General features: G+C 41.7%; 1 long non-coding RNA gene across 1 annotated transcript; it reads right to left on the bottom strand.

Moving 5' to 3' along the window:
• Nucleotides 1-7,914: 7,914 nt before the first annotated feature.
• On the bottom strand, nt 7,915-8,890 carry LOC140698994 (uncharacterized). Its single transcript, XR_012077006.1, has 2 exons — nt 8,623-8,890; nt 7,915-8,201 (listed from the first exon to the last, which is right to left on the bottom strand). It is a non-coding gene; the product is annotated as an uncharacterized lncRNA (long non-coding RNA).
• Nucleotides 8,891-12,882: the final 3,992 nt, after the last annotated feature.

The following is a 12,882-nucleotide window of genomic DNA, read 5'->3' as shown; positions in this document are numbered from 1 at the left end:
AGGCCCTGCTGTCATGGAGCCTGCATTCCAACAGAGGAGATGGCCCCGGAACAGGAAATCCACAGTGTAAATGCCACATGGTGTAAGTGGCATGGAGAAAGAAGAAAACAAATCAGAGAGGGACCAGAGACGGCATCATGCTGAACCTTGGGAAGCACTGAAGGGACTCTGGGTTTTATTCTGACTGTGGTGGAAGCCATTATTAGATGTTTCTGAAAAGGGGAATGACATGGTATGATTGATATTTTAGAAGACATACTCTGGCTGCTGTGAAACAGACGATAGAAGGTTAAAAGAGATAGCTGGGGAAAGTTAGGAGGCTGCTGTAGCCTGGGTTTCTCCACAGAGCTGAGCCCGAGGCAAACGCTTGTGTGTGGGTAGTTCGTTTGGGGAAGCGATCGGAGGAATGGAAGTGGAAGGCTAGAAGTGTTAGATAAGAAAGAAGGCAAAGTCAACCCAGGGGTGTGGAAGATGGTGACAAATTCTGAAGACACCAGGACCTAGATCTCGCTGGAGGTCTCTCAGGTTGGGTGGGAATACACTTCTGACTAGCTCCTGCCTCCTTTGGTCCAGGGTCACCCTTTGGAGGGGTTAGCTCCCTGGCATTGCCAGGTTTGTGCATGAGGCAGAATGACTGAGCGGTTCCCACGAGCATCCCACGTTCCAAGCATCAGGAACAGAGCAAGAGTTCAATGGAGCAGCAGTGAGGGTAGGCTGTACTCCAGATGCATACTGCAGTGAGAGGTGATGGGAGTTCAAATCTGGATGGCAGTGGTGAGATGGGGAGGTGTGGGTAGATCCATGGGTTGTATCTAGGTTAGTGAAAATTTGCATGGAAGTAGAAATATCTGTATTTTCACAGTGAATCTGACCACCCATTTCACATCACCTTGCCTCTGTGATGTTCTTTCCACTTCACCGTCCTGTTCTCATTCCCACCCACACGACTACCCATTTTGTAGGCATCAAAGTTTACTATTTAGAGCAAGGAAACTGATGATTTCATAACAGGCTAACAGATCTCTTTCACCTTATATGTCTTCTGTGTTTAAAATATTTGGTAGGTTGTAGAAGCAAAAGAAAGTGATGTAATGGGAACAGATTCAAACTCACCATATATTTGGACAGGAAAATGCACTTTGATTGAGTCAAGTGTCTGAAAGGGTAGAAGACTTATGGACAATTTCAAAAATGTCTGTTTGAAAGTTAAAAAACAAAAGATTATCCCGCCATTGGTCATGGTTGTTCAAGTTTCTTGTATCATGCTAACCCAAGGCCAGGAATACAGTTTTTATGGCATGAAACTCAACAGTTTGAAAAATAATATGCACTAGGGCATTTCTCAGGAAAAGGAAAACATCTGTAAAATGTTAAAAAAAAAAAAGTCTTGTGGATGAAGGTGAGTAGTAGGGTGATTCTGGAGAAGAGCAGTGCAAAGAAAGCTGCCAAAAGCCATGGTGAAGAAGTTGGGTAGAAATGCACTAAGATGTCGTCCTCTGGGAATGGTTTCAGGATGCTCTCAGGGAAGCACTGTCTCTCTTGCTTAGATCTTGACTCTTTTGCATTTTCATCATTCTCTACGTCCAGAAGTAACCTTCCTGTTCCACCTCACTTGGACAAAATGACACTATTCTTCCTACTACTACTAATTCCCAGGTCATGAGCCCTCTTCTATGCAAGCACTGTGTCAAGCCCTATAAACATAAATGCAGTGATTAAAAAAACACATTTTCTTAGTAGATGACATGAGAATTCTTGGTGGAGAGAGACATCTTTTGCAGAAAATTTCTTCAGCCCACTGAGGTGTGGAAGGAAACCTCCAGGGTCTGGGGGAAGGACAGTATCAGAATACGCCCAGGTTTAAAATAAAGAAGGCTCTTGAGTATGCTAGTGGAGGAAAAGGGAGATGATAAAGGATCCAGAAGGTGCCGAACGTACAGGAGGAGGGAAGAGGAGGCACTCTAAGGCTAGAACCAGGAGGAGTGACTTGGGAATAAAACCCGTCTAATGCGAACCCTTTCATGTGAATCATTTGTGCTCCTTGTGCTGGGAACACTCTGATGGTAACTGTTTATTAAAATTATGAGTCATGATTTTCAGTGAATGTTTGGTTTCAAGGTGGACATGAAGCTAACACTCTGGCTTTGCAGATGTGAAGGAGGAAAGCCAACAACCGGTTTATGCTCAAGAGGTAATAGAGTGAGCGGTGGAGAACAGGGATGTGAATCCTAGTTCTAAAACTATGTTCTAGTTTTTCTCCACTTGCCCTTCCTGGTCTACTCTCAGCCAAAACCTTGCCCTGGGAGGCCGGTCTCCAGGTTCTATGTCACCTGGACTTTCTGACCTCTGATTCCCAGTTGAATTTGACCAATGAGATGGTAGGTCTGACAGAAGACTGGAAGATAGGAGAAAAGATCAGGACATGAATCCCATCTCTCCTTCCCTGCTGCGCTGTGGGCTTGGCACTGGCTGGGTTTCTGTATCCAAGGCCATCTCTCCCATGTGTGCAGCTCTCACCTGGTTTCAGCTACAGCAGTCTCTCCTCTTGTCCCTTTAGGACTAGAGGTGATAATGACTGTTCTGTCGAGTAGTCCCTGGATCCAACACGATACTTGTTCCCTTAATTCTGCCCACACCTTTATTAAACATTCTACTTCCCCTTTGAACATGTCTACCTCCCTGATTGTTACAGTGAGTGACCTTGTGCAGGTTACTTAACTAATTTGTGCCTGTGTTTTCACATTCGTAAACTGAGGTTGGTATTAGTGTATATCACATGCGATTGATTGTCAGGGGATTAAACAAATTAACATATACAAAGTCCTTTGCATGTAATAATTATATTCTTTATTATAGTAATAATAAGTAAATAATATTTCTTATTCTTAAAATATTTCTTATTCTTTTATTTCTTAATCTTGAAAATAGCTCTATAAGATAGGTATTTTTTTCTCATTTTACATATGGAGAAACTAAGACCTAGTGAAGTTTAGGTAACAGAGCTGTGACTCAAAAATCAGCTCAGAGTCGGGAGCTATTTTTCACCTCATTGCATAAAGTGAGATTTCCCACCTCGTTAAAGGAGAGGGAATAAATAGTAAGATTAGTAACTAGGAAAAAGCACACTGAAATCCTCTAGTGATGATGGTCTATTCAGCAGATTTCTTTTTAAAGAAACCAATCTCCTACAAGTGACTTTGGATAGTAGAAAGAACATTTATCAATGTCAAGCCAATCACGTCATGAAATATGGTTTTCCAATCACACCCCCACTCCCCCAGCCCAAACAAAGCTTGTCACTTTTTTTTTTTTTAAGCCAATTGTTTTTTTTCCCTTTGGCCTCATGGACATTTCCTTCTTTGTATGCTTTTGTGTATTTAAGCCTTGATTCCAGTAAAAGACTATTTTCATCTTCTTTATCACCTACTGAAAAGATCTGAAATCCTGTGATTAATTAAACAATTTTCACTCTCATTTTCCAAGTTAGGGCTTTTGTACCAATGGAAAAGTGAAACTGGAAGGGTTCCGTTTCACATTAAAACTTCACTTGAAAACCTGACTGTAGTGTGAGGGGAGACAAAAAGACAGTGCATGTAATCAAACTGGATTTGCCTAAGCTAGTGATACAGCCTCTCCTAAAACTTCTTTTGAGGGAAATAAACTCCTTTTGGCTTCCACAGCTCAGGGAAGGTATTATCTTTCAGACTGAAAACAAAATGATGGGCCCAGACAAAGACAACCTGATAAAATGTGTGTGCCAAGTTCTAGTCAACAGCATCCTCTGTGGCAGCTAGACTGGAAGAAGAAACTGCAGTGTGTCTGTATCAGAAAGGAGACTGGTCAGAAGTATCAAGAATGATGGTTCTACGATAAATGCTGGAGCGGGTGCAGAGAAAAGGGAACCCTCCTAAACTGTTGGTGGGAATGTAGTTTGGTGCAGCTGTTATGGAAAACAATAAGGAAATTCCTCAAAAAAAAAGATTTACCCTGTGATCCACTTGTGGGCATATATCTGGAGAAAATTCGATTTCAAAAAGATACGTGCACCCCAACATTCATAGCAGCATTATTTACAATAGCCAAGACATGGAAACAACCTAAATTTCCATCAGCAGATGACTGGATAAAGAAGATGTGGTATATACATATATTGGAATACTACTCAGCCATAAAAAAGAAGGAAATAATGCCATTTGCTGCAACATAGATGGACCTGGAGATCATCATTCTAAGTAAAGGAGGGCAGAAAGAGAAAGAAAAATATCATATGATATCACTTACATGGAATCTAAAAAAAAAAAAGACACAAATGAACTTATTTACAAAAAAAAAATAGACTCACAGACATAGAAAACAAACTTTTGGTTACCAGGAGGGGAAAGGAGAGATAGAGGGATAAATTGGGAGTTTGAGATTTGCAGATACTAACTACTATATATAAAATAGATAAACAACAAGTTTATACTGTAGAGCACAGGGAACTATATTCAATATCTTGTAGTGACCTACAGTGAAAAAGAATATGAAATTGAATATATCTATGTGTATGTATGACTGAATATTATGCTGCACACCAGAAATTGACACAACATTGTAAACTGACTCTACATCAATTAAAAAAAAAGAAATATTAAAAAAAGAATAATGGTTCTAGACATCAGCAACATGGCCAAATAAGATGTTCTTCATTCATATTTCCCCCTGAACAACAATTTGGTATCTATCCACAAACAAAAGTGCCTGTGGGATCCAGCACCGTATGCCAAGGGACTCAGGAAAAGTATCACCCACCGTGCTTCGGATAATAATCATACAGACCTCAGACCCAACTGCAGACCCTGCAGCGGCCTGTGAACCAACCAACTCCCACCCCTCTTGGCATGGTCTGGGAGCCCTAGAGACTCAGGGCTGCCTTAGACTCATGGACGAGAGTCTTTGTGGATGCCTGGAGTCCAGCAGAGAAGTTCCAGCACACCACTGGAGCAAAACCAACCAACCAAACAAACAAAAAACAAGTTTGGATGCTCTGGTGAGGATAAGAAGGCCAGTTTGATTTTACCTATCACCCCCCCCTCCACCCAAGGCAGCACAGCTCAGTGCCAAGAGAGGCCTTCTCAGCTGTCATTTTTCCTATGAGGGAAAAGAAAGAATATGTCAGTGAGCACCCAGCTCCCAAATGTGCAAGATTCTTCCAAAGAGGCCCATTTTTTTTCTCACCCCATCCAGAATTAATATTGATAAGCTGTCTATACTATCCAAAGCCATCTATAGATTCAGTGCCATCCCTGTCAATGGTATTTATCACAGAAATAGAAGAAAAAAAAATCTTAAAATTCATTCTGGAACCACAACAGACCTCGAATGGCTAAAGCAATCTTGAGAAAGAAGAAGAAAGCTGGAGATATCACACTTTCCATTTTCAAACTGTATTGCAAATCTATAATAATCTGAAGAGTATGGAACTAGCATAAAAACAGACACATAGACCAATGGAACAGAGCTGAGAGCCCAGTCACAAACCCCTGCAGATGTGAATATTTGACAAGGGAGCCAAGAATGCTCAATAGGGAAGGGGCAGTCTCTTTAATAAATAGTGTCGGGCAAGTAGAAGACTAAAATTGGATTCCTATCTCACACCACTTGCAAAAATAAACTTGAAATGGATTAAAGACTTAAACGTAAGACTTGAAACTGTAAAACTTTGAGAAGGAGACATAGGGAGAAACCTCCCTGACTTCGGTCTTGCCAGCAGTGTTTTGGATATGACACCAAAAGCACAAAGCAACAGAAAGCAAAAACAAATAAATGAAACTATATCAAAGTAAAAAGCTTTTGCACAGCAAAAGAAATAATAAACAAAATGAAAATGTAATTCATTGAACGGAAGAAAATATTTGCAAACTGTCAATCTCATAAGAAGTTAATATCCAAAATACACAAGAAACTCATACAACTCAATAGCAAAAAACCCAAAGACAGAGGCAGAGAGGGTATAGCTCAGGGGTAGGGTACATGCTTAGCATGCAGAAGGCCCTGGGTTCAGTTCCCAGTACCTCCATCAAAAAAACCCAAAAACGGACAGAGGAACTAAATAGACATCTTTCCAGAGAAGATACCCAAATGGCCAACAGTACATAAAGAGATATTCAACATCACTAAGCATTAGGGAAAGGCAAATCAAAACCACAATGAGGTATCACCTCACACCTGCTAGAATGGCTATCATTAAAAAGATAAGCAATAACAAGTGCCGGAGAGGATGCAGAGAAAAGGGGAGTCTTGTGCACTGGGGGACCCATATATATACACATATATATATACACACACACAATGAACTCTTATTAGCCATAAGAAAGAGGAAAATTCTGCCATTTGAACCAATATGGGTGGATCTTGAAGGCACTATGCTAAGTGAAGTAAGTCAGACAGAGAAAGACAAATACTATATGATATCTCTTATATATGGAATCTAAAATAGCCAAACTCATAGAAACAGTGTGATGGTGGTTGCCAGGGGCCGAAGGGGTTGGGAGAATGGGGAGACATTGGCCAAAGTTCTAACAAACTCGGATTTAGAAGATACGTAAGTTCTGGGGATCCAAAGTACATCATGGTATCTATAGTGACCGGTACTCTATCAAATACTTGTAAGTTGCTAGGAAAGTAGATCTTAAATGTTCTCACCACAAATAAGAAATGGTAACTATGTGGATGTTGGAGGTGTTAGATAATCCTCCTGGGGTAATCATTTTGAAACGTGTTCATGTCAAATCATCATTGTACACCTTAAACTTATGCAATGTAAAACATCAATTATATCTCAGTAAAGGTGGGAAAAAAAGGATGGTGGTTCTGTCCAAAAAGGAGCATTGAAGGTAGTAAAGTAGAAATTAATTAAAGGTGGATTGGGAAAAGGGGGGTGTGTGTGTAATCTTCCAGGGAGAAAAATAATCCATTTGAAACCCACCAGGGGAAAGATTTACATAGCATGAGAGGAAAACCAAGCATAATACATTTGGTTTGATAAGGCTTTGGACAGAGGTCATTATTCACTTGTTTACTTGAGTAAATTCATACCTCATTCACCAACCTCCTTCCTTTTAACAACCCCACCAAACCTGGCTGGTGTGGGGTGGCACCTGCCTGAGCACATACAGTGTCATCGTGACAAGAAACAATCTTTGCATCTCAGTGACAAGTATGGTGAAGTTATTTCATGTTCACGTCATGGTCCAATGAAGATCCGTAAAGCAGATTTGCAAGATCTATTTCATTTTGTCTTAAAAATCTATTTAACCAGTCCCCCTTTCCCTTCTGCTAACCATAGGAGCTATATGATCAGGAAGAAACATTGTCAGCTTGATCCTCTTTGCCATCAACATCATCATCATCATCACCAACAGGTGAACAAGAGCAACTACCATTCACTGAGTCTTACTATGTGTCAGTTACCATGGCAAACTTTACTCATAGTTTATCTCATTGATCCTTTACCAGGAACAATTGTTATGAATACATTATTTACCCCCATTTAATAGATTAGAAAACCAAGGCTTAGAATCACATAGCCAGCAAAGTGGAGATGATATTCAGACACTTATCTATTTAAATCCTAAATTTTGTATTCTTTACCACTTCTTTGTGGTCCTGGTCCTGATACGTCTTAAATATAAAGAAGAAAATTTAAAAAGGTAAAAGGAGATTCTCAATCCAATTCATTTTCCCCTTAGAAGTGAAGAAAGCACTGAAAGATTAAGTCAAGTCTTAGGGACTGAACTCAATGTCACCCTGGTCTCTAACCCCTGCACCTGAGCTTGCCAAAACACAAGCTATCTTTTCCCCTCATCCACCCAGCAGTGAAATTCAAGCTTTTCCTAGATGTGCCTAAAAGCCCCACTCACACAAAGCCATGTATGTATTTAACAGACTTTACTGAAATTCTGAGATGTGGCTGAAACATAGAACAGTTGATAGCGTCAAAAAGCAAAGAACTTCCAACTGAACATCAGGGAACACCAGTCCCCCGAGTCCTGGGACCTTGCGCTGGGCGCTTTGCCGTAGCTTCAGCCACTTCCTCTCCTGGCCCCTTTCATCTTTTGTCCTGGATTGCTTCCCCAAATCCACATTTTTCTTATTCCATTAGGCAAAGCCATTCGATTTTCTCCAGCTTCAAAGTCAGCTTCACATTCACCTTTGTGAATCTAAACCACAAAAGTGCTCAATAGAGCAAAAGTGTTTTCCATATAACAAACTCCACCTTGCTTAGAAGACAAACGGTACAATTTCCTGTCCTACTCTCTCTAGAGCCACCACCCTGGGGAGACTGGGCTTATTCCTGCCGGGCCCTAGCACAGCCGTGGAGCAGTGCCAGAGGTACCTCCAGCGTCTCACCCCTCTCCTGACAACCTGAATCTGGCAGATTCCCTGCGGACTGTTCTGACTGGGTCTGGGTCTCTGCCTCCTGCTACCTCTGGGCTAGTCTGGGGTTTCTGGAACCCAGGGTGCTGCTTTGGGCTTCTGGGCCCCTTAAAGGGCATTTAACACCCTGTAAAACCTGCTTGTTAAAGGAAGCAGTAGGATGTCTTCCCCCTTACGAGTCTAGCCAGGGAAAGTTTGACCCACCTGGGGAGTTGGGGGTGAAGGCCGTAGACTTTGAGATGGTGGGTCCAGCCTGTTTGGCAAGACAGTAGCAGGGCTATAGAGGGAAGATGAGGCCAAGTGCCCCGTGGGCAGGAAAGCTCAGGGAGGGCTCTGTAAAAAATGACAGCAGTTAAGCCATTCAGGGGTCCAGCTCTGAGCTGAAATTCAGATTTCTTTTTTTTTTTCACTCTTGAGGTTTGGCTCCTCGCTTTTTCCTCTCTCCTGAGGTTCCGTTGACACGTGACTGTTATTAAGGCGTCCGGAGGGCGGGGTGAAGGGTGACCGTGTCACAAAGGAAGGCTAATTGGCTGGAACTCCCCCTCCATCCCCTCCAGCTGGCCTGAATCTCTTTGGGTTTTTAGTTCTTCCTAAAGGGTCTTGGCTTTGGTCGCTTGCCTCTCTTTTCACAATAATTAAGACCGAAGGAATTCAGATTAGGTGTTTTCTTCCTTTTGTTGCTGTTTTGCCCTAGATTGCGAGGTGGGCAGAAGCAGGGTGCTGTCGGGACATTTTGGCTTCCTCCCTGGACCTGAACCCAGTTAACGCCTTCTGCAGAGTGTTTCCAGGTGGTGACATTCCCTAAAACAGGAATGGTAAATTTGGGCACATGTGAGGCTTTGCCTATTCTCAAACTTGTGGCAGAAATTACTAACGGACCAAGCCTTTTTTTTCCCCCTCTCGTTGAGCCTGGGCAGAGTCTCGTGAATCTTCTTAATACAACTCTCCCAGCAGCCACATCAGTAATCAGGTCAGCATAGGGGTTGGATTTAGCATCTTTGTCTTTACCCTAAATTGCTCTGAGGCCCCGAAGTCAATATTTTCTTGGTAGGGGCTTGGCCAAAGGCAAGGTTAATTGAATAAATTGTAGGTTTGCTTCTGAATCCGAAACTCTTCCTCCCTCGGCCTTCAGGCTTCTCCTACCTTGCACCTCCCCTCCCCCATTTACCTGTGCACCTCCTCTTCTTTGAAATACACTAGCTTCCCAGGGAAGGTTCTCCGATTTCCAAGGTACCAGCTATCAGTGATGAAAGAGCCCACCGCATCCAACTGAGACTTTCTCAGCCAGAAATTGATGCCACCTTCAGTGAATCTTTTGGGTCAGGCCTTCAGTTAAAATGGAAAATATTTTATCTAGAAGAAACTGAGCTGTCTGGAGTTTCTGAAATGTTAAGTGGGTGACAGCAGAGTGGTTAGTAAGACTCAGGGTACTAGGGCAGACGGAGCTGGACTCAGATTGCAGCTGGACCACTTACTGGCTGGGTGCCCTTCAAGAAATTATTTGAACCTCTTTGAACATCCATTTTTCTCTTCAGTAGAATAATAACTCCCTATCTCCTGTTGTATTGTGAGGATAAAATGCACTCATGCCTGTAATGTACTTGGCATAATTTGGCAAAGTCTGGGCAGACAGGCACGGCACATCCCAAACATGTGGCAGACCAAGGCACTCAATAAATCTGTGCCGATTTTCGCCTTTACTTATTATCTACTTGACAAAGTGGTGACATTAGTTGTCCAAGGTCACACAGCTAAGAAGGGACAGAACCGGGCTTTCCTTCTAGGTCTGCTGGACTTTGAAGACCTTTCTTAACTACTTTGATGCTTCCCAGTTGACCTTAGATGAGCTACACTGATCTTCAGTTTCCTGGAGGGAGAAACAGCTTTTTCACCTATAAAATGGAGATAGGAGTTATCGCATTGTGTTATGGTAAGGATTAAATGAGCCGCTGCTTGCAGCACAAGTCTTGATCTGTTACAACTATGTGCTATCACATTTTGTCATCATCATCATCATCATCATCATGATGTTTTCTTCTGATTCTGCTCCCTCCTCCCCGCCACCAAGCACTGTCGTTGGCAAATCCCAGGTGTTCAGTATGTGCGAATAGCTCTGTTGGGGCAACATATGGTATTGTTACTCTAGTAAGGGAGGAGGAATCAATGACGATTGGGACTGAGAACTCTGGCTGACCTTCTGGCATTTTGTAAACAATTCCAGGAAACCTCTTGAGAAGTAGCTCAGCCAAGCAAGGATCAGAAGCTTTTCCTAGCCCCTGTAGGATCTCGGCCATTTGTGGCTATCCTGTAGGGGCTGCTCTTCTAAATGGTCAGTGAGATAAACCTGTTCTTACATTGAGGAGGGAGAAGCTCCCAGGCCTCTGGTGTATGGAAAGGGTGGGTGATTGAACTCATGCAGGAAAGGCGATCTCATTAGCTATCGTGTCCCTGTTGTTAACACCCAGTGCCTAGAATAGGACCCTTTTGTTGAGATTATTAGGAGAGGTGTGTTTTGTCACCAAGAATTCTAAGAAAAGCAAAATTCCTTGGACTTTGGCCTGATTTATATTCAGACAAATGCTCATATCAGATTTATCACCTAAATGATTACACTTCCCCATCCCCGTGGAGGGAACCCCTATGATTCAGGCAGTTTTCTGTAAGCTCTTAGTGTTCATTTTCTTCTTAAAAACACCTTTGTTCCAGTGATGGCAACTTTATTCTCTCTGCTGGCCAAATAAAGGCAGCATACCTTGCCTCCGGTCCGCACACATCTGTTACTCTTCATGGTTCACCTGTTTTTGAAAAATTAATTTTTTAAGCTTTTAATTCTCAAGTAATTGCAGATTTGCAGAAAAGCTGCAAAGATAGTACAGGGTTTCCAGATACCTTCACCCAACTTTCCCTAACATCTAACACAATCATGGTACATTTGTCAAAACTAAGAAATTAACATTCGTACCATGCTATTAACTAAGCCACAGATTTTTTTTTTTTAATTTTACCAGTTTTTCCACTAGTGTGCTCTTTTGTTCCGCGATCCAGTCCAGGATTTCCCACTGTTTTAAACTGTCACGTTTCCTTCGTCCCCTCTGATCTGTGACAGTTTGAGTTCTTTGTTTTTTTTTTAAATGACATTGTCAGATATTTTGCAGACTGTAGCTCTGTTTGGGTTTGCCTGATGTACCTATTTAAGTAAACTTTAAAATTTTATTCTATTTTACATTTACAAAAATTATAAAGATAAAACAGAGTTTTGCATCCATTACATCAGTTTTTCTTATTAACATATTATGGTTTATTTGTTGTAATTAATGAATCAATATTGACACATTATTATTAACTAAACTCCGTCGCTTATTCAGATTTCCTTAGTTTTTACGTAATATCCTTTATCTGTTCCGGGATCCTATCCAGGGAATGACATTACATTAGTTGCCATGCATCCTTAGGCTTCTCTGGTCTGTGGCAGTGTCTTAGACTCTCCTTGTTCTTGATGAACTTGGTAGTTCTGAGGAGGGCTGATTAGGTATTTTGTAGACTGTCCCTCAGTTGTGTGGATATGTCTGATTTTTTTTTCATAATTAGACTCTTTTTGTTTTGGAGGAAGACTATAGAGGTAAAGGGCCATCACATCTCTAAAGGGTACACACTGTCAATGTAACTGATCGCTGTTGAAGTTGACCTTGATATCTCGGCTGAGGTGGTGTCTGTCAGGTTTCTCCACTGAAAGGTTACTCCTCTCCTCCCTCCCCAACACTGCCTTTCCAAATTGTACTTTTTATAAGAAAGTCACTATGCACAGTCCACATCTAAGCAGTGCAGTGGGGAGTTATGCTCCACTTCCTGGAGGTAGACTCTCTACATACATTCTTTGGAATTCTTCTGCATGTAGGATTTGCCTTACCTCCTCAATTCTGGTTTATCATTTACTTATACCAGTATGGTCTCACTGATATTTATGTTATACTTTAGGTTTATAATCAAATATTATGTTACTGACTTTGGGCCTTGAATTCTTCCAACTTTGGTCACTGGAAGCTCTATCACTTGGCTCCTGTACTCCTTTGACACAATTCCATCATTCCATTTGTTTATCTAGCTTTTGGAGCACTCTGCTTTTGGGCAGTACTAGATGCTTCAGTCTCATCTCATGGAATCCCTGTCTCAGTTCTAAAATCAGTCATTTCTCCAACAAGCCCTTTCATTGGAAAATGGTACTCAGAACAAAGATCTGGGTGCTAGGTTAGCTCATTTCTGCTGGAGTGTTGTTGATTCTAGGCCCTCTTGGCTGCCTGAGTGTGGAAATATATGTGTATAGTAACCATGATCTATTACTATTTCAATATGTAACTATATCTATATGAAGCCAAGAATTAATTCATATTTATGTCTCCAGTTCTAATCCAGCCTGCTCCCTTTGCTTATTTGCAAACTCTCCAACAGTAAGAATCCTGGATTCTA

This window comes from Vicugna pacos, chromosome 10 (genome assembly GCF_048564905.1).
Source record: "Vicugna pacos chromosome 10, VicPac4, whole genome shotgun sequence".
NCBI lineage: Eukaryota > Metazoa > Chordata > Mammalia > Artiodactyla > Camelidae > Vicugna > Vicugna pacos.
This window is presented reverse-complemented; position numbering and strand designations above follow the sequence as displayed.